Here is a 21,919-nt window from a genome sequence, read left to right on the forward strand (position 1 = left end):
AACTTGTGCAGGCTGCTAGTTTGCTCTCCTGCCAGGAGTTCTAGCCTAAATCACAAGGTGCTTTCTTGCAAGCTCTCTCAGGGCTTGCCCTTCGTGAGTCATGTACCTTAGCCAAGATAGTCATGCTCTCTTGCATTCCTTTTCCAGATTGTCCTTCCTGGATGTACCTAGCACTTAAATTATCCTCTCAACATGCACACTGAACCATTTCTTCCAGGATGCTCAAAGGTGGCAGTTTCTGGATTACAGATAACACAAAAACTCATTTTTTCATTTACAACAGTGTTTTTCTAGTGTAAATAGCTGTAGCAAAAAGCTTGAAAATGTGACACATGAAAAATGCAGACTGAAAAAGCTGATGGCACATAAATATGTAGCCCCCATCTAAAAATACCCAGTGAGACGTAAATACACATGATAATCTTTACAACACTTTATTTCAGCTTTTAGACTTACAACCTTTCTGAACACTTGGAGTTGGCAGACTTGCTTGGCTTCTGCTCATCTGGTTTTCCTTTTAAACGGGGTTGTTTCCTTTCACCCCTTTCCCACAGCTCCTTGGAGCATCACACACAATTGTTCACTTTCAGCGCTCATCCTATACAAACCCCCCTTCTCATCTCTCATTGTTTGCAGTGCTTCTTTAACTTAAGACCAACTCTCTTCAGTGCTTCTTCAAATCATTTTTTGAAAGTGGACATCACAGAAGTGTATGTCTTGCACTGGAAATAGTTTTTCTTTTCCCATTATAATTGGCACAGTACAGCAGACCCATGGTCCGCCAAACGCAGTATCCTCGTCCCCCCAGGAGTTACTAGCTCCTTAAGAGAAGGCTGTCCAACAAAGGGTATAAAAATACAGGACAGTAACTCTCGGTACAGATTAGTTTTGAATTTGAAATACCAGACGTGCTTCCAAGCTCCTTCCCCCCACGTCCACTCCCGATATACACGTTGCTGTTGTTCACATCACCGCCGACATTCTCGTCGACCCTCGGCGAACCGTCGTCCCCGGACAGCCCCGCCGCAGCGCCTGCCTGCGCCGCCCGCCCGGCACCGGGCGGCCGCGCTCCCCGAACGGTCCCTGGGGCTCTCCCCGGCCCGGCACCGGGGGCGCCACGCGCCCTCCCGCCGCCACCGGCGCCAGCCCCGCCGCCCGGTGGGTCCGCGGGGCGGGCCGCTGCTGGCGCCGCCGCCAGATGGGCCGGGGCCACGGGCAGTCGCTGCGGCCCGACGGCGGCCCGGGGCGTGGGCGCCGTGGCGGAGCTCGACCCGCCTGAGGGCCGGGGGGGAAACGGAGCGGCGCAGGGGGCCGGGGCCGGTCCCGCCGCTTTGCCGGGCCGGACGGCAGCGGCCGGAGGCGCCGTGGCGGCGCGGGAGGGCGGCTGTGGCAGCAAAGGGGCGCGGGGGGGGGCCGCGGTGGTAAGGGGCGCTGGGGGCTCTCCGGTGAGTTGGCGCCCTGCGGCGGGTGAAGAGGGGGCTGCGGCGGCGGGGGGAGGCGCTGTGGCACCGGGACTCGATGTCGGCAGGGGGCTGCGGGCCGCGGCAGGGCGAACGGACTGCGGCCGCGACGCTGCGGCGGCGGCCGCGCAGCTCGCCCGCCCCTCTCCCGGGGCTGCCGCGCACACGGCCGATGGGCGAGGGCCCTCCGGCGGCGACAGGGCCGGGGGCGCCCGAGGGGCTGGAAGGGGACGGGCGCTGCCCCCGCCCGTCCACGGGAGGAGCTCCGCGCCGCACCGCCCCCGCAGAGCTGGGAAGCGGGCGCAGGGGCCGAGGCTGCGCCGTCCGCCCGTCGTGGACGCGGCGCTAAAGCGCGGGAGGCCGGAGAGCGGTCAGGCCGGAGGGGCGGCCGCTCTCGCGCCGGAGCCGTCCCCGCCAGCGGCGAGGGCGCTGCGGGCGGCCCGTCCCGGCACCGCGCTGCCGGCTGCTGCGCGGGCGGCGAGCGGCGCGCACTTTGCAGACGGTCCCTGCGCCGCTCTCTGCAGCGCCGCGCAGGCGCCCCGCGCCCGGCGCGGGGACGGCGGCCCCGGCGCGAGCGGGAGAGCGGCGCGGCGGGGAGGAGCATGGACGGGACGGTGAGCCTTGCCCCGGGTCCCGCCGCCCCCCCCCGCCCCGGGCTTCCGTCCGGCTCGGCCACGCGGCAGCGCTTGCCGTGGCTCTGTCCCGGCCACCCGCGGGACGCCTCCGCCCGGGCACTGCCCCGCGCCAGCGGCAACCCCCGGGCCAGGCGCGGACCCCGGGCACTGGCGCTGCTCCCGCCCCGGCGCTGCCTGCAGGGTACGCCCGACCGGGAGACCGGCGGGGTCCGGGTAGCAGACCCCGCGCCGCCGGTACGCCGGCCGGCGGCGCCCCTTCCCGCGGCGCTCGGTGGTCGCCGCACGGCTGCCGTGCGGAGCCGGGGGCTGGAACAGCCTGACGACCGGCGCGCCGCTCTCGCCGTTCTTCCCTTCGGACTCGGCGTTGCGCCGGTACAGCCGCTCACCCGGGCCCCGCCGGTTGTTCTAGCGCGTTCCCCCGTATCCTCGGCCGAGCCGTGGTGGCTTTGCTGCCTCGCAGGGACCCAGCTGGCTTGGAGAGACAGGCAGAGGGGGAAAGCCCGTTACTCATTTACCACCCTCAAATGTGGACTGCAAGCCCGCTCGGGAGGCTTTTCCCGCAGCAGGGACTGGGCTTCCCGGGGGACACACCAGCACCCGTTTGGAATCGCCCAGCCTGCCCTGGCATGGCCCTCTGGAGAGGAGGGTTATCTTCTTAATACCCTGTCCCTGGAGACACTCCACATCCCTGTGCTGTCCTGTGACTGACAGTCGTCTCTAGTGCTTCAGGAACAGCCAACTTTCATGCAGGAGATAGCACCTTTTGAGAGAGAGCATTTGTCTTGCTGCCTCTAAGTGCCCCACAGGTCTGTTTTCAGAGGGAGATACGTAGTCCAAGATACAATCTCAGGACACACTGATCTGTATCAGTAGGAGACTGATGCTCTGCATGGCCTTCCAGAAGATCTTGACTTCCCACAGAGGCAAACCGTCTCACTTTGGTGCCACGAGCTTGCTGCTGGAGATTGCCGCTTCCTCCTTCCCTCCTGCTCCCTGGGGCCTGAACAATTCTCCGTTTCCTCTATCAGCGTGGCCTGTGGAGGGACCCTGTGTGCAAGTTGCTTCTGGGCAAGACTGAGGTAGAAATTAAGTGGGGGCCTGAGGAGTAAGCAAGGTCATTTACCAGTTAGTATGGCGTACGGGTGTGTTTGTGCTGTATCCTTGCCTAGTGCTGTCAGCACTGCCCTTCTTGGAGAGACTGGCTTCATACTACTGCCCATCCAGGGGATTCCTGCAGCTTCTGAGAATAACCGCTTCCTTGGTGCTGCCTCAGGATCAGTTAACAACCTACTGTTTACCAGGGGGACACTGCCATGAGAAATGAGCCCATCTTCCATAGCAGAATCCCCTCCCCTCTGTATGTGAGGAAGAAACTCCCAGCCTGGCCTTGCCCCAAAGGCAGGGGTGTGAGATTCACAACACTGTCAGCCTGTGGTTGCCTCCTTTTCTGCAGTGCTGCAGTGATGTTCCCCTCTGTACCTCATGCGCCCTCTTGGCCCAGCCCTTCTCACTTGCACTACCTCCAGTGCGGTGTTCTGCCTCAACCACTGCTTTCCTGGACTCCATCCTTCTGTGACTTCAGCTCTGGTTTAGCACAGTTCACCATGATGTTCGTTCTGCCCTTTGTTCTTTCCTTGTTTACTCCCTGCTGGACCTAGAGCCTTTTTACTGTCCCTGATGGAGTTTACGCTTGTGTAAACTGCCTAGGCTGGTACTGCGATGCTCATATTTCCCTTTCTTGCCTATCCATTCTTTGAGCAGTTGCTTCTAACTGCATGACTAGGTATGAGCTTATACTTGTGAATGCTGTGAATGCTGGTGTTCGCATCTGTTCTGCTGTAATGCTTCTTTTCTTCATCAACTACAGTAGGAAGCTGTCAGAAGCAGTGCTTTGTATACACAGGTGCAGCTGGCTCAGTTCTTCCCAAGGAGCAGCTCCCTCATCCTTCTTACCCTGGATTATTTTCTCTGGGACCTATCATGAATATGCAGACACTGGAGCTGCCTGATGATACCCTAAATCCATGGGATCATTAGTTCTCCCAGTCTGCAGCTAACATTGCCTGCTGAAATGCTGGAGTGTTCCGATAGCCTTTAAGGATTTGATTTTTTAAGAATGAAAACAAGCTGACTTGGCTAAAGTTCCTGAACTGGCCTCCTTTCCCAACGGTTACCAAAGACGTCTGAGGGCATAAGCATAACTGAGACTGTCTATGTAAGAAGATACCCTTGCTCCTTGGTTAGGCCAGGCAAATTCCAGGGATCCCTTCCAATCTTAACCACCCTACAGTTCTTATTAGAGCATGCCTCAATATGTTGACAGGTTATAGGCAAGTGGTGTACCTTCTTCATGTTTTTTCCAATTTCCCCAAATGCAAGTGGCTCCTGTTTGTAAGTTGAATAGCCTGCAAGGATGGCCTAGTGACTTGGCAACATAGACATGCCTCTGTGTGCAGTTGTCTGCAGAGAAGTCCCTAATCACTATGTCAGTCGCATCTTCTTTCTTGCCTTTTCCCTCTTTTTTTTTTTTTTTTTTTTTTTTCCCTCTCCCAGTTTTACTGCTTATGAAGTGTCACATGGGTCGGTGCTGTTGTAGGAAATTTTATTTATATTGTATAGTACTTCCCTCTCACTCGGTATGTACTTTCTCTTTTCAGAGCTGGACCCAGATGCATCCTCAGTCTGCTGTTTTAAAGCTGTTCCTGCTTCAGGTCAATGAGAGTATCTGCTGCTAATTCACCATGACATAATATCTGGTCTCCTGCCCCTTCCTGTTGGATAAGTTTCCTGCTTCCTCTTGGTCTATACACATGTGACTCCGGGCGTTCATCAGCTACCTTGTCTGGTACAGGTAGGTTTTAGTCCTTTGAAAAATGACCTGTTCTTGAGTGGGAAGAATGTGTCTCTGCTTTGTATTGTGACTGGAAAATGTTTGCCTTTGGACATACGGAAAATGCTATTTTGTGAAATAAAGCCTGAACCACCTGCTTGCTGCTATTGACCTAAGCAGGTCCTTTTACTAGCCAACTACTTCTGTGATAGTTTCTGCTAGTGCTGACAGAGAAGGTGCTGATTAGGCAGAGTGGACTGGCTCAAAGCGAGTAACGTTAGAGAACGCAGTTGCTAAGATTTAGGCCTAACAGAGGAAAGAACGAAGAGTAGTAGTAGCAGCAGCAGGTATTCTTTTTGGTAATTCATTACTCCATTAGCTACAAGTAAACATAATTAGACCTTGTCAGATGGTTATTGATTTGTAGGGTTATCATGCTTCTCACAGCAGGCTTAAATTAGCGTGATTAGCTCTTCCCAGCTGGTAGACTTCTCCAGTACCTGCTGTTGTTGGATATGTGTTGGTCATCTCCATGATAAGGTACTTTATTTTCTACCATTAGTGCCATTCTTCTTGTTGTTTCCACTGGTGAACATCCACCTGTATCCATCTGTGGTTTTTTTCCCCTTTTCCCCCTGTCAGGACACAGTAGGCCTGTAAGGGACTTTGTTTTCCCTGTAACTGGATCATGCCTTTTTACAGCCTGCATAGGTCACTTCACTGGTAGCAAAAGTTGTCTGGTAGAAAAATGCATTCTATTTTGCATTGGAAATAAGTAGCCTAGGTTATAACATTTTATTTTATTACTTTAAGACACGTTAGGCTTGTTATTGGCATCTGATTTGGCTCTTTAACAACCACAGTGCTTGCTGCCTGCTGCAGCACAGTTACAAACTTTGCCCGGTGCCTGCTACCTCTGGCTTTTCGATTCTGCCTGAGCTAGGGAAAGTCTGTTATAGAGATACCAGTACTAGTCTACCAATCATAACTTAAATGAATTTAAGAACTGTGTTGTGCTGAGTCAGACCGAAGTATCCTGTCTCTGACTAGTAATGGATATATGGTAAAGGAACAGGAAAATGAAGCAAATGCTGAATCATTTTTTTTCTTCCACATACCTTTTAAGTTTTTGTGGTCATCTAATTATGGAGTCAGCAGTTTGGAGTAAACAGTGTTAGAAATCTCCCAAATTCTTAGAAGTCTGCTGTTTCAATGCTGTTATCTTCATTGGAAGGAGTTCCAGTTTTCTGCGATTGACTTTTATGTGATTAAGTTTTCTGTCACTATTCTGCCCTTTTCTGTTCAGTTGAATGTTCTCTTGGATTCTGGGTCGAGGGAGAACTGTAGGACCATTCGCTTTGGCATGTTCCTAAATGTAATGTGTACCTATATCCTGCTTGCAGCTGTTGCTGAGTAAGGATATGTCTTTTAGAAAGGCAGTTTGGTAGTTCTTCTCATCAGGTTCCAAATGATAGAAAACTGAAGTACGGATGAGAGCTATTTGGCAGAGGGAGAGACCAGACAGAAAGGGGGTGACTGCAGATGCTTGGCAAAAGAAACTGGAAGTAAAGATAATGAGAATAATAACCTCCTAAGCAGGAAACGCTTTTGTGTTTTTTTCACTTGTGTTGGCACTTATGGATGGTGTTGGGTTCAAGATGACCACTGAGTGCCAGGCAGCAAATGTGGCAAAAGGCTTTTTTTAGTTGACATCTAGGAAAGTTTATTTCCTTTTCAGTTCTGACATCCCGCTCCATTTCTTTTTGTTCCTGTAACTATCACGTGCCATGTTCTCTATGCTGACTAACCTGTTAAGAACCCATTGATGTTAAAGTTAATGCAGAATATACCTTATAATGTATATTCCTGCAGAGTCCACAACCCTCGCTGGAATCAGAGGAGCTTATGTATTAAAACTCCTTTAGCTTTTTGATGAAAGGCAAGGTGTTAGCTTTAACCTTTGGTACTCTTAATAACTTAGAGCTCACTCCAGTGATAAACTCACTTCTACTGTGGTATTGCTACAGTGGTTTCCGAAGAGAGTGCCTGGGCTAACACCTGGAATTTGCTTGTCTCCCCTTAAATTGAATAGCATTCCAGGAACTTAGCTTTTCTATAAAGGTACAGTTGAAGGAACTGAATGGTTCATAATTTAAAATGTAAAGGATTAAAGAGTTCTGGTATTATACCATGGGAGTTATCCAGGTTTTTCATTTATACAGAAGTGTCATAAATGCATAGAAACAAGCAAATAACTACAACTTGCACGCTTTTTCTTCTAGCTCACAGTTACTGCTGTGTTCTCTATAATGCTTTCATAATGTAGAAACTAGTGGGTCTTGTTCAGGAAATGTAACTCAGAGGTCATCGAGTGAAGTACGCCTGATTTTTGTGCATTGACAGCCTGAGATGCCCTTGTCAAATGTTTCTGACATTCACTGAGCAAGCATAAAAGTCACAGGGGTGTGGTCATTCTTGTACCTGGATATATTTATAATAGCACTGTCATCTCAATGCTGGACAAGAGTTCCCCATATTTTGATTTTCCTTCCACTTATTTAAAAACTCTCTATTCATTGGTTCTAGTCTTTGAAAGACAAACTTCCTGTCCTTTCATTTATGGCCTTTGATAGTCCAACAGCCTTTACTGTTTTGAGCTCTTATCATAATGATGATGTCTGTGTGTTTGTCTATGGTAGTTGTCCAAAGCTAGGGATGGAAGCATTTCTCTTTGAATGTAACTATTACCTTGGCTTAAATGAAGCCCTTAGCTAGACTGGAGAATTTGCCTGCTCCAAGAAGGTCAGTTTCAGAGTCTAATTAACATTGTATGTAACACTTTTTACCCTGAAATTTGGCACGCATTCTCTGCCTGTGAATGAGTTTTAAAAATAATTTGTTTAAAGGCAATTCAGCTCCTTTTGAGATCCTAAACTGCAGAGAGGAAAATACAATTTACCAATCATATATTTTTAAATTTATAGGCACAGCTGTTGCACTGGGGTGGGAAATCGTATAAACTTAACTTTTGATAAGCACGTGGCCTTTGGTTTGCAAATGTGCTTTTGATGATGTGAAAGAAATTTGACTTCATTGCAAGACATAACATTCAAAACCTATAAATTCATTATTTTTTAAGATTTAAACCAGTCATTTCCCCCTGGAAAAATATGAATGACTCATGGCAACTGCATAATTTACAGTTAAAAGGTGATGTCTGGATGGAGAGCAAGATTTGTGTTTGCAGCTGTTAGGTCAGTGAGGAACGATTTTTAAATGTTACTTGTGGAAAATTTTTTTTAGGCTTTCCATTTCCATGATAGAGAAGGGACATACTGCAAGGTTACTTAAGGTTTTTTATTCTTGTTTTTTCTTCTTTGAGATCATAGGGAGAATGATGTAGTAACTGAGCTGGCTGGTATGCTGATCTGATTCTGTGTGGACAGTGGTCAATAAGATTAGTTGAAAGAGAAAGTGCAAAGCTCATTCAATGTGTGGTGCATAGAATGACAGAATAGTTTGGGTTGGAAAGGACCTTCAAAGATCATCTAGTCCTGTTCCAGTGAGTGTCTCACCACCTTCATTGTAAAAAATGTCGTCTTTATGTCCCGTCTAAACCTACCCTCTTTCAGTTTAAAACCATTGCCCCTTAACCTGCTACTACAGGCACTGGTAAAAAGTCTCTCTCCATCTGTTTTATAAGCCCCCTTTAAATACTGAAAGGCTGCAATGAGGTCTCCCTGGAGCCTTCTCTTCTCCAGGCTGAACAACCCCAACTCTCTTATCTTTTCTTCATAGGAGAGATGTTCCAGCCCTGTGATAATTTTAATGGCCCTCCTCTGGACCTGTCATTACAGGTTCATGTCTGTCTTGCACTGTGGACCTCAGAGATGGATCCAGGTGGGGTCTCACAAGAGCAGAGTAGAGAGGAAGAATCCCCTCCCTTGACCTGCTGGACACACTTATCTTGATTCAGCCCAGGGTGCGGTTGACTTTCTGGGCTATGAGTGCACACTGCTGTTTCATGTCTAATTTTTCATCTACCATTATCCCCAAGTCCTTCTCCATAGGGCTGCTCTCAATCAATTCATCTCCCAGTCTCTACTGGTACTGGTGATTGCCCTGACGCAGGTGCAGGACCTTGCACTTGGCCTTGATGAACTTCATGAGGTTCACATGGACCCACCCCTCCAGCCTGTCAGGGTCCCTCTGGATGGCATCCCCTCCCTGTAGCCCATCAGCTGCAGCACTTGGCTTGATGTCATCTGCAAACGTGCTGAGGGTGCACTCCATCCAACTATCTATGTCGTTAAAAAAGATATTGATCAGTACAATTCCCAGTATGGACCCCTGAGGGACACCACTTGATACTGATCTCCATTTGTACATTGAGCTGGCAGCTATTTAAAGACATTTTTCTTAGAGCACAGGAACTATTGATTCCCACTTTCAAGAAATCAGGCAAGGAAGGTGGGAAACCAGCATGACTGAGTAGGGACCTCCTGGTCATACCGAAACACAAGAGGGAAATGCATAGGCCGTGGAAGCAGGAACATGCATCCTGAGAAGAATATAGGAATAATGCCCAGGAGTGTAGAGATGGGATCAGGAAAGCTAAGGCACAACTGGAGTTAAATTTGGCAAGGGATGTGGAGAATAATAAGAAGGGCTTCTATAGGTACGCTAGTCAGGCAAGGAAAACAAAAGAGATTGTAACCCCCAATAAATGAGACAGGGAATCTGGTGACAACTGACATGGAGAAGGTTGAAGTACTCAGTGACTTTTTCCCTGCTCAGTTTTCACTGACCGTTGCTCTTCCCAAATCTCACAAGTCCCTGAATCTCAAGGCAGGGACTAGGGGAATGAAGTCCCACCCATCATAGGAGAAGATCAGGTTTGAGACCATCTGGGGAAATTGAACATACACAAGTCCATGGGACCTGATGAAATGCCTGTCAGGGTCCTGAGGGAACTGGCTGATGGTGAATCCATGTAATTCTGTGAATGTTTGTACTTCCATTGAATGTACTTAAACTTATCATCATCACGTTCACCTCTCAGCTTTGTTTAGTTCATTAAACATTTTGCATTATTTAGGTCTTTCATGGACAACTTTTTTCAGACTTCTGGATTGTACTTGGCACTTCTTTATTCAGTCTTCCAACAGTGACTTCTCTAGTGATTGAAGTATGTAGAGAAAATCATCCTACTGTCCTTGCTTCCTCCCGTTCATAAATCTAAGGGTTCCTTTGGCTCCCTTTGCCACAGTGTGGCACAGGGAATTCAGTCTGAGTTGTTTTCCTACTGTTATACCTACTTTTTTTTTTCACATTTTCCACTTTTCAAGACACAATCTGCTTTAGGGGGATGTTTTTCTTTCTTGTTCTTGGATTGTTCCTTGCCTTTAAACACACACTTTGAATGGATCCGTCTTAATAAGATGGCTTGATCCAACAGTTCTTTTCTGCACTCCAGTTCATTAGAGTTGACTTTGTATTAATTTCCATATGCTGAATGACACTGTTGAATGTTATCTGACTAGTTACTAACGCTTCCCATAAAGATGCCTTCACTTTTGACTACGTTTACTGTTTAATTTGTGACAGCAAATTGGGGACATTAATGATATTTCATAGTGCTTATTTGTAATCAGAAAAAAAAATAGTCTAATAATACCCAGTTGTCTCTCTAGAATGGTCTTTCAAATCCCTCATGATTAATGCTAGGCCATAAGCTGCCTTTCACAGAAGGATCCTATTAGTTTCCAGTAGAGCCTGGCTTTTGTTCTATGGGCTTTGTTCTTCACAAACTTTCTCATTGTTCTCTTAATATTGCATCTCTGGATATTCTTGTATGAATGAAAGTGTCTAGTCCAAGGGTATCTGTTTATGGTTTGTAAGTAATTCTGGTGCCATTTTTGTACTTGGTAGTCCAGATCTATCTGTGGAAGGAAGTAAACCGGTGGGGACTGCCAAAGAATGCCACCACAAGGTCTCCCTGAGATCCAGTGGTATGCATAGACCAGCTAGGGCCCAAGGCAGTGTGATGGAACATCTGCTGTCATAACTTGTCTATGGGCTATCTGGTACTTCTCTGCCATCTTCTGGAGTATATGGTGGTATGTGTCTCGTGGCCATTTGACGCGTAAAGATTTTGCTGTGTGGTTTGCAATGTCAAGAAAATTGGATGCTCCTTACTTAGTCGACCCCTTTCTTTGCATGTCTCTTGCCAAGTCCTATATCATTTAATGCCCCAGGCTAACTATTCTGCCTGAAAAAGATTTGTTGATTTTTTGAGTTTGTTGCCTTCTCTTTTTGTTGGTGGTCCTCTAGTTCCTCTGCTACAAGATAATGTACTTCTAGTTTTGTCTCAGTGCTAGTCTTAATTTTGTACATTTCTCCCCTCCTCTGCAATATAAACAAGCACTCTTTTCCGGTTCTTCTTCATAAGAGCATTATTTTGAACCTAGTCTTTCCATATCTGTATCTTTATTAATTCTGCTGTATACTTCTTAGAGACATGACCAGCACTGGCTGCAGTATGATAAAAGCAAGAGAGAACTGCTGACTGATATCATGTACTGTAATATCTTCTGTCAGGCTCTTCATAACTCCTTCAAATTTTATTTTCTGAGTGAATGCTTCTGTCAAGTGCTGCAGCCATCCTCATCTGTTAGTATATTTAACAATGTAAATTGCACATGAAGTTGTAATTAGTGGAGTCCTGTCTTTTGTTCAGAGGATTGGTATCTAAGCATGCAGTTGCAGATAAGGAGTCAGCATGTCTTCTGTAGAGGCAAATGGTGCCCCATGGGTTCCTATTTTATTTTCTGTTGCATCCCTATTTCATTAGGATTAGAATTTTTTGATGGGTCACATGAATAAGAGTGGGCCTGTCAGCCTATTGTACTCCAGTGTTTTGAAAATGCTCTTAGCAAGGTTTCTGAAGACTGTAAAAGCTAATAAGGGAAGTGTAGAGTCAAAGGAAAATTCCTCATAAGCAGTAAGGAACAGTAGGAAAACACAGAATGGTTGAGGTTGGATGGGACCTCTGGAGGTCATCTTGTCCACCTTCCCTGCTCAAGCAGAGCTGCTTGCCCAGGACCATGTCCAGACAGCCTTTGAAGATCTCCAAGGTGGGAGACTCCACAACCTGTCTGGGCAACCTATTCTAGTGCTCAGTCACCCTCACCGTGAAACAGTGTTTGCTGATGTGCCAGGGGAACCTCCCGTGTGTCAGTTTGTGCCCGTTGCCTCTGGTCCTGTCACTGCACACCACTGAAAAGAGCCTGGCTCCGTCCTCTTTGCACTCTCCCTTCAGGTATTCATCTACATTAATAAGATCCCCTTGGAGCCTTTTCTTCTCCAGGCTAAACAGTCACAGTGCTCCTGGCCTTTGCTCATAGGAGAGATGTTCCGGTCCCCCTGCCAACTTCACAGCCCTTCACAGGACTCTCCAGGATGTCCATGTCTCTCTTACTGGCCAGGCCCAGCACTGGCCACAACACTCCAGCTGTGGTCTCACTGGTGATGACTGGAGGGGAAGGATCACCTCCCTCAGCCTGCTGGCAATAGTTTGCCTCATGCAGCCCAGGATAGCATGCACCTTCTCTGCAGTGAGGGCACACTGCTGGCTCGTGTTCAGCTTGGTGTCCACCAGGACCCTCATGTCCTTTTCTGACAAGCTGCTTTCCAGCTGGGTATGTTGGTGCCTGGGGTTGCTCCTCCCCAGGTGCAGGACTTTGCACTTCCCTTTGCTGAACCTCATGTGGCAATGTAAGGGTATGTGGAAGGTGAGAGTACACCTCTTCTTCATTAAGTTTATGCAGTCAAGGATGTTCTCAGTGCAGAGGGGATGACAAGTAAGTGGGGGAAGTGCTAAAGAAAAACAGAGAGAAACAAACATGGTAGTCAAGGGATAATGGAGACAAAGACCAAAGTATACTTTCACTAACTGACAAGCCATTAAGAAACTATAGGCATACCTTTGGAGAGGACTAACCTGAACTAGTGGAATCCCTGGGCCCCGGAGCTGCTGAAGGTGGTGGCTGCAGGAGGACAAATAAATGTTCTGTTTCTGTAATAGGAGGAGTGCCTCCCTGGTTCCCCATTGGTGTTCAGTGTATGATGAATGATTTCTAAAGAGGTAAATAATGAAGCAACAAAATTAGCCAATAATATGACATTATTCAGTGCAGTAGAACCTAAACCTGTCTCAAGACTGGGGAAGAGTGTTTCAAAACTGTAATATAATATGGCAGAATAAATTTAAGGTTGATGAATTCGTACGTAAAGTATAGAGAGAAAATAAGCCTACCAGTTACACTGTTGTCAAAATTATCTCTTTTGGCTCAGGAAAGAAACCCTAGCATCTTTATAGATAGTTCTCTGCAAACATGAGTTTAACAGTAGTGATTAAAATGGAAAATTCAATGTTAGGTATTATAGGAAAATAATTAACAAAATTGAAGTTATTGTTATAGTACTGTATATATCTGTGGTTCACCTATGTCCTGAAGAATAAATGCAGTTCTGTATCCCTTAAGATGCAGTGACTAGTAGAACTAGAAGAATTCTAGAAGAAGTGATAGTGAGAGCTGGAGAGATTTCCATCAAAGGAAGTATGTGAGAATTCTTTAGAAAAATGATAGATGAAGATAACTGTGCTAGAGATCATCAGTCATCATGGAGGAAAGGCAAGTTACTATTTATAGATCATATGGACATGTGATAAAATTATCAGGCAACAGGCTTAAAACAAACAAAGGGCTGTAGTTTTTCTTCAGCTCATGCCAAATTAGATTGTAGCATTTACTACTAAAAGATGTTTCAGCTGCGTATCTCAGTGCAGATGGGTTCAAACACAGGTATTAGACAAGTCAGTTGCTGGCTATTGAACCTAGTAGTTCAGGCTCAGGATGTTAGTAAACTATGAAACAGGGAAGCTATAAAAGGGGAATATGTATATCTTGTTTTTCGCAGTAATAGTGTTGTGGTTATGATGCTCTAGTAAAAAAAGTTTAACGTACAGGAGTATGTTTATTAGAATACCTGACACAGTTGTAAAAAAAAAAAAAAAAAAAAAAAACCCCACAAGATTTTATTTTAAAAAAATCTTATTTCATATATTCTTTCTTTGAGCATGTGGTACTAACTGTTGGCTAAGTAGACCTTTGATCTGAGATCAGATGGTGTCAGAAATATGAATTTTTCCACAGTCTTTGTTAAAAGTCTGAGGATCTGACGGCTTCTTTTATTCCAGATGTCAGTCATTGTTGTTAAACAACTTTAAAGGAGGGAAGAAAAAAAAAAAAAAAAAAGATGTTAAATAGTTTAGCTGCGACTCTGTTCCCCATCTTTGACTTTGTTGTTTCTTTCGTGTATTAGCCCTCTGAACTATATAGGGTTCCCATAACTGTACAAGTCTTCTGTACTGCTTTAAAATTGAATATAAAAATACTTTGTTTCTATTTACAGAGTGCTTTGGATGGCAAGAAAGGTGAAGATAGGAAAACTTTTTTTGAAAATCACATTTCACCAAAAGGAAGTAAAACTTTACGAGCCCAATTATGTTTTTCTTAGGAAGTCATGTAGTGGGTGTTCTGCATGATGTGGATAGGTGGGGTCCCTGGAAGCAGGTGGTAAGTTTAGGGTTTTCTTTGAGTTTCATGGAAGGATGAAGGTACCTTGGAGATAAGCAGAACACAGATGTCTCAGATTATACCATCAAGTGGGTCTGGGTGCTACGGGATGGGAGAGTTCCAATTCTGGATTTACAAAATTGAGAGAAAAGTTTAATAGGAGAGTTATGCTGCTGTGTCATCAATGTTGTATGTATCAGAGCCCTTGACTTTTAATTTGAAAAACAAACCTAGCAAGTACCAAAAAAGAACACTACTTAAGAGAGAAAATTAAAACGAAACCCTCTGAAATCTATCACTCAATTCAGATTAAAAGAGTGGGAAATTCTCAGATATTTTAGCAAGGATGTATCTGCACTTAATGCTACTCTGACAGCTTGTTGTTCAGATTGCACTGTAATATATGACTTGTCTTTTCTCTGCTTTCCCTCCTTGAACTGCTTCGTGGAGGCCTATTCTACACATCGCATTTGGACTCCCTTGTGTTCCTTCTACTGCACAGAATGTTGTTCATGTGTACCACTGCTTCTTGCCATAGCTGAGAGCTAAATACTTCTTTGCAGAAGTATTGTAAAGACATCTGAGTGCATGTTGAAGTACTCAGCTCCAGGAAGAGTCAACAGGCAGAGAAGCAGTGGTGGGCTAGGAAGCAGTGCCTTGAAGATGGTAGGAAAATTAGGAAAATAATAAATGATAGAGGAAGGGGCAGGGAGCTCTGGTGAATTACCACAGTTCTGGAGGTGGGCTTGGGGTTTCTTTGGAGGTGAAATGCAGATTAGGAATTGAAAATCAGCCAGCTGCAGAGTGTGTAAAAAGTGTTGGGGAAAAGAGCTGTAAACATGGAAAGCTTTCTTTATCTAGGACAGCTTAAGTTCTTTTGCCTGCCTGCCTGCCTGCCGCCAACTCATGCTTCTGTTGAGAAAAAAAGTAGGATAATGAAATGGTGGGAAGTGGTTTCAGTTTGGGGAAAACTTTGTGGCTTCAGGAATGGAGCTGTATGTGCTGGCTGGGTGGAAGGAACCTGAGTTGACCTGAGAACTTGGCTTTTGGAGATCTTCACTTTTTTTTATTGTTATGATACCAGAACTTGCAATTGCGGGGAGAAATACCATTACGCAGATTAGAACACACATTAATGTTATACATTGTCTTTACGAAAGACATTTAACTCTTACTAAAAGTATTACAAGTTAAGGTGGGTATCATCTTACAGTTATGGTTATATTATGAAGTACTTGCTTATTTTCTCTGTAAGTGCTTCAGGTCGCTTCTTACAGACTTTCAGTCTAGCTCCATCAAGCACCTGTAGGTTATTGCCAGATTTTCCCAACTTTGCAGGTATGAATAGAATGGATGGCAATTCTGCAGCAAAATTGGAGGCAGCTACTCAGTTGTGCTGACATAGCTAGGCCTTGAGCTGCATGCTTATGAAGGGACCATGCCTGGACTCTACTTCCATCTCTCTCGTCTTTATCCTGCTCAGACAAACATCCTCAGTGGGTTCTTATTTGAATGCTGATCCTGTGTGGACAACACGTGTGTGAACATGTCTTCCCTGAGTGGCTGTTGCCACCCCACAGTTTCTCAATTGTGTTCTGCCATTCAGCAGGGGAATAGCTCCGAGGAAGCTCTTGCATGGTATATGGCAGAGGCCACAGAGAGTCTGACTGTCTATCCTCTCATCCCGTCATCACATAGCACTGGTGTCATCTAATACAACTTGTCTCTTAACTCTGTCCTGCAACTGTTTTTCCTTCTCCATAGTCACTGACAGTGCTGTCATAGATTTTTTTTTTTTTCTTTTGCCAGATCTGTGCTCCATCTTAACTTCTTGTTCCAGTAACTTCCTTGTACCTTTTTTGTGGGCTTCCTATGTCACTTTCTAGTAAATCCTGTCTATACATCTTTTAAACCTTCCTTGATCCCCTCTCCTTATCTGGTCTTACTGTGCTTTTCTCCCCATCTTCATGTTTTGTACTGACTCTATTTTTTCCTAAAGTTCTGTTGCTATTTCCCTTCCTCCTATTTTAGCCCTTACACCTGTGTTTTGGCTTTGTTCTTCATGGCTGTTTCTGGGTACCAGGATAACCTTGCTGCTGCAGTAGTATGAATTGGCTGCTTGTACCGGGTTGTCCCTGATTCATGCACCCACTTTAGCTCTTGCTTTGCATAAGCAGTTTAGGTGCGTTGTTACTTCCATGTTTCTGGAGACCTTTTTAGGTTTCTTGCTTCCCAGGTGTGTACATCCCATGCAGCAAGAGGTCTGCCTACTTGTCCTGGGTTGAGTGAGTGGTGGAGTTTTTTGGTGGCAGGGGAGGGGGCTATCGGGGCGGCCCCCTGTGAGAAGCTTCTCGAAAATCCCCCAGCTCCAAGCCAGCTCCACTTCTGTTTGGGAAATTGAGCCAATCGGCTGCGCCTCTGCGATAACGTATTTAAGAAGGGACGTGGTGACGTGCAGTCGGATTTGTGAGGAGGAGTTGCTGCAGCTGCATGAACACCAAGGTCAGTGGGGGAACGGAGGAAGAAAGGAGGGGGGAGGTGTGCCGGAGCAGAGACCCCCCTGTATCCTGTGGTGAGACGGCAGGGCGGCCCCCCCTGCCACCCATGGAGATCTACGGTGGAGCAGACATTGATTTGTGGCCTGTTGCTCCTGCTTGGAATAATCAAGGTTCTGTGCCCGAAGAAGGCCGGGGTCTCATGGGAAAAGGCAGCCCCGCTGCTGTAATTCAGTGCTGGGAGGATTGCAGCATGCGGGGGAGTCCCACGCCGGAGCAGCTCGGGAAGGGCTGCACTCGTGGGAGGGAATCCAGTCGGAGGAAGTTAGTGACCCATGACGGAGCAGTGTGGGGAACGCTGCGGCCCGTGGGAAGGTGTTCTCAAAATGTGGCAATGCTTCTCACTGTCCTACTCTGTTATGTGTTGTTACTGTCTGTAATAAATGTATGTTCTTTTTTTTCTTCCCCTAACGAGTCTGCCTTTTGCTTGTGATCATAAAAGGGGGATTTTTCCCCATCCCAGTCCTATCTCGAACCCCAAGCCTGGCTCTCTGTCCCTTCTCCTTGCCGGAGGGGAAGGGAGAGAGAGCTGCTGCATCGTGGTTGGCTGCCAGTCAGGCCCAAACCACGACACTACTCTTTCAGGCTCTCTGAATGCACATTTATTTGTATGTAGGTTTTTGTTCCCAGTTCACCAAATTACTTGGATAAGAGTATAAATGACTTGCAAAAGTCACAAAGAGACAGGACAAGATTAATTAGTGTTTACATTTCATGCTTGCTCCTGAAACACTGACAAATATATTACGTGATGTTAAGCAGACAACAGGTCCTATCTGATGCTGAATCTTCACATAGCTGTTATTATTTAGAATTTGCTCTCTTGTGACATATATGAAGTATGTGCTGAATTGAGTTTTGTGGAGGGTTAGGTATTTTATTCAAAATGTTACAGGGTACAGCAGATACCTCAACAGTGTATACTTAAGTCAGAATCTAATTGTCTTAACCTGACAAACATTTAAACTGTTGAAGTCCTTAGACTGCCCCCTGGGCTTGCTTGTTTTTTTTTTTTTCTCCAAAACCCACTCTTCCTGAAGGGCCAGCACTGAGCCAGCAACATGTGGCAATCTTGCTTTTATTTTTTTTCTAATTATACTGCATTAATCCAAATTAGTTTGTTTCTAATGCCTACAAACACAGCTATTTACGAGTGAATTTTACTGTAAATTTTCTTTACCTTTCGTGCTTCCCATTTGTAACAATGTTTCCAACTGCTCTGCTTCTTTCTGATCTTTGAAAAAAATTTAAGTCATGGTTTAGCATAAATGGGACTTATTGATAAAGCTGATCTAAGAAGTTCCTACTCTGCCCTGCCTGTGTATTCCTGCTTCTTGTGGTTGGTTGTTTCTCCCCTGCACTGTTTTGCTGTAACAACTTGTGGGACCTGTAAATGAGGTTAACACTGGTTCTTAACCTGAACAGTATTCTTCTGTCACAGTATTCTTCACTTCTCATGTTTCAAGAATTTCTTCACAAGTTATGAAAACAAGGACTGTGGCCCAGCTAAAGACAATGAGACTGTTCTTTGGCTGATGCTGCTCTGGGCATAGTTACTGTTCCTGGAGTTTGCTCAGCAGTTTTTTTTTTATCACAGCAACTAACTGAAGAGTAGCAGTTTACAAACACCAGGTGTTATTCAAAATGCATTTGCTATAATATTCTGTGATTTCTTGGTTTAAAATCTGGCACCCTGCATTACAAGTGCATAAAGAGGATATGTTTTATTTGATTAACTGTAGATATCTACAAATAAACTAGTTGTCATAGGTTCCTTTTACGGTGAGTAGGTGGTTTGGCTCACCGTGCTAATATAAAGACATAAATAGTTGGTACCATAATCTCCTGAAATGCCCCTAAAAGTGCCTGTTTCTCTCCCTTGACTGTCAAGGGTGGTCAGCTCATAAATATTGCATGCACCTGCACTGGGTTGAGATTAGGTCTACTGAATGTCTGTTGTTACCTCAGTTAAACAAATGTACTCACATGGTCAATGGTTTATAGAAGGCTGTATGAAGAAATTGGCAATTTTTTACAAATAGCTTTAGGAAAATATTCTTATGAAAATATATCGGTGTAGTTTGACAAGCTATGTTTTCCATGAAACCGTTTTGATTAGTGTTAACTAGAAAACATTCTTTAGCAGTATTAATATTTCCTGAGTACTATGGCAGTAGTACTGTTAGACTGTCAGACTTCCTGGTCTTTAATCAGTCATGTCATCCAGTTCACTATTCTTAATTATCTGATATGGCATTAACTTTCTTCCATTCTTCTTTAGTGTTTCAAGATTTCTTAAGTCAATGATAATAGTCTAATGAATGCACAAGCTATTTCTTGTAAACTTGTTGAATGGCAGTATCCAGCTAATAGTTTTAAATAGTCTAACTTTAGCACTCTTGTGCAGGAACAGTTGTAATAATAAGCGTTTTGTTACTTTGTCACCAATATAAATTGCGAGTATCTCCTCTGATTTCTTTCTAAATACTGAACACAATATTTATTGTCAACAATTTCGTAAATTCTCTTGATGGTGCATCAATTATTAATTATTTCTAGGTGGACGTTTTTGTTACTGAAATACTACTTAAAAATCTTTTTGTATCATCATGGTTTTTATGTTAATTACATTAAATTCTCTAATTGAATGTTATAGTAGAGACTGCAATGTAGAAGTTGTCAGTATCACTTGTACTATTTATTTTATTGCCTCTTTTTTTATTCTGTTGCTACTCTTCTGTCTAAAGGAGAAGCTTTCTAATTCTGTTGTGTAGTAGTTTAAACCCAGCCGGCAGCCAAGCATCGTGCAGCCACTCACCCTCTCCCCGCCCAGGGGATGGGGGAGGGAGTTAGGAGGGTAAAGGTAAGGAGACCTGTTGGTTAAGATAAAAGCAGTTTAATAATTGAAAGAAAATAATAATTATTATAATAATAGAAAATATAATCAGGTATCATGGTTTGAGCACAGAGGGCAACTGTGAACCACGCAGCCGCTCGCTTCCCCTTTCCCCCCCAGTGCTGAGAAGGAGAAAATAAGCTAAGGCTTGGGATTCGAGATAGGACAGGGAGCAATAAATCACCCATTTTGGTCACAGGCAAAAGGCAGACTCATTAGGGTAAGAAAAAAATAACATAAATTTATTACAGGCACTAACAACACCACCATTTAACAGATAGAGTAGAACAATAAGAAGCATTACCACATCTTGAAAACACCTCCCCCCACCTCTCCCTTCTTCCTGGGCTCAGTTTTGCTCTCCTCCCAATATCTCTACCTCCTCCCCCCAGCAGCGCAGGGGCAGGGAATGGGGGGTGCACTCAGTGCTGCTGCTTCTTCCAACTTTGGGGGTGGGGAAACTTCTGGAACTTCTTCCCCCTGCTCCACTGGGGTCCTCCTCTCACAGGAGACAGTTCTCCACAACTTTTCTCCAACTTGAGTCCCTCCCACAGGCCACAGTGATCCCCACGCTGCTCTGACATCGGACACCAACTTTCTCCGAGTCCTTCCCATGGGCTGCAGCCCTTCCTGAGCTGCTCCAGTGTGGGACCCCAGAATGCTGCAATCCTCCCAGTGCCAAACTGCAGAGCGGGGGCTGCTGTTTCCCATGGGATCCCTGCTGGCTTCAGGTGCAGCCACATTGGGCATGTGGGGCCCCCCATAGGCCATTTATCAGTGTCTGCTCCGCCATCGAACTTCGTGAGTGGTGTGTGGGGGGGTGTGTGTGTGTGCCCCGCCTTCTCACCACAGGATACAGGGGGGTCTCTGCTCCGGCACACCTCCCTCTCCTTTCTTCCTCCGTTCCTCCACTGACCTTGGTGTTCGTGCAGATGCCACGACTCCTCCTCACCCGGTTCCTTCTGAAGTACGTTATCGCAGAAGTGCAGCTGATTGGCTCAGCCTTGGTGCAGAGGTGGGGCCAACTTGGAGTTGGAGGACCTTCAAGAAGCTTCTCACAGTGGCCACTGCTGTAGTCCGCTCCCCTGCTACCAAGACACCCCACCACTCACTCAAACCCAGGACACTGGGTAGCGCACAGTGAGATTGTTCACAACCCACCGACTGATGCCCAGCCCATTCCCAGCTAGCAATCCCAGAGAAGAGAAAATCTTGAAACTGCAATCCTGGAAGTGAGAGCCCCTCTTTCCTGGCCAACCCTCCTCTGTATACTGAGCATGACGCTACATGATCTGGAATATTTCATTGGCCAATTTGGGTCCATTGCTCTGTCTGTGCTCTCTCCTAGCTTCTTGTACACTTGTACACTGACAGGGCGGGGAAAGTTGAAAAGTCCTTGATTTCTTAGCAACACCTGAAAACATCAGTGTATTATCAACATTCTTCTCATACCAAACCTCGTACTGAACCCAAAGCACAGCACTATTCTAGCTACTAAGGAGAAAAGATAACTCCATCTCAGCAGAAACCAGGACATGTTGTGATTGTTTGGGACTATGGTTTTTTGAGTGCTCTTAAATTAAGAGCTTCCCCCATATTGCTTCTGTTTTCTTAAACATAAGTAACTGAAATTCAGAGTTTTTAATACTTACTATTCAGCATTTTCTGTGTGGAGCAATTTGCTCTTTAAGAAATTTTATGTATTTTTGTGATGATTGTTCATATTTTTAAGATATATGTGTTCATGAAAGTCATGTTACTTCATGTCAGTGACAGAGTGTATGTACAGGTACTACAGTCTATATTCATACTAATTCTATGGATAAGAAGACTGCTTGTTCCCTTTTGGCTAGGCCCCATTTCTGCAAAAACAAGGCAGTGCTTCTTAGCAGATAGCCTGTG

The 21,919-nt window shown here is 45.6% G+C and overlaps 1 long non-coding RNA gene across 2 annotated transcripts in view; it reads left to right on the forward strand.

Moving 5' to 3' along the window:
- The first annotated feature begins 1,463 nt into the window (after positions 1-1,463).
- Positions 1,464-21,919, forward strand: part of LOC116963493 — a 33,714-nt gene continuing 13,258 nt past the window's right edge. The window contains exons 1-4 of one of the 2 annotated variants that reach the window (XR_006166211.1): positions 1,465-2,074; positions 4,753-4,946; positions 5,194-5,196; positions 7,329-7,339. This is a non-coding gene — a long non-coding RNA (uncharacterized LOC116963493). Of the gene's footprint in view, positions 2,075-4,752; positions 4,947-5,193; positions 5,197-7,328; positions 7,340-21,919 lie in introns of those variants that run through there. The other variant, XR_006166210.1, reaches the window with a different exon arrangement.

This window comes from Tyto alba, unplaced genomic scaffold (genome assembly GCF_018691265.1).
Source record: "Tyto alba isolate M040663 unplaced genomic scaffold, T.alba_DEE_v4.0 Super-Scaffold_38, whole genome shotgun sequence".
In the NCBI taxonomy this organism is placed as follows: domain Eukaryota; kingdom Metazoa; phylum Chordata; class Aves; order Strigiformes; family Tytonidae; genus Tyto; species Tyto alba.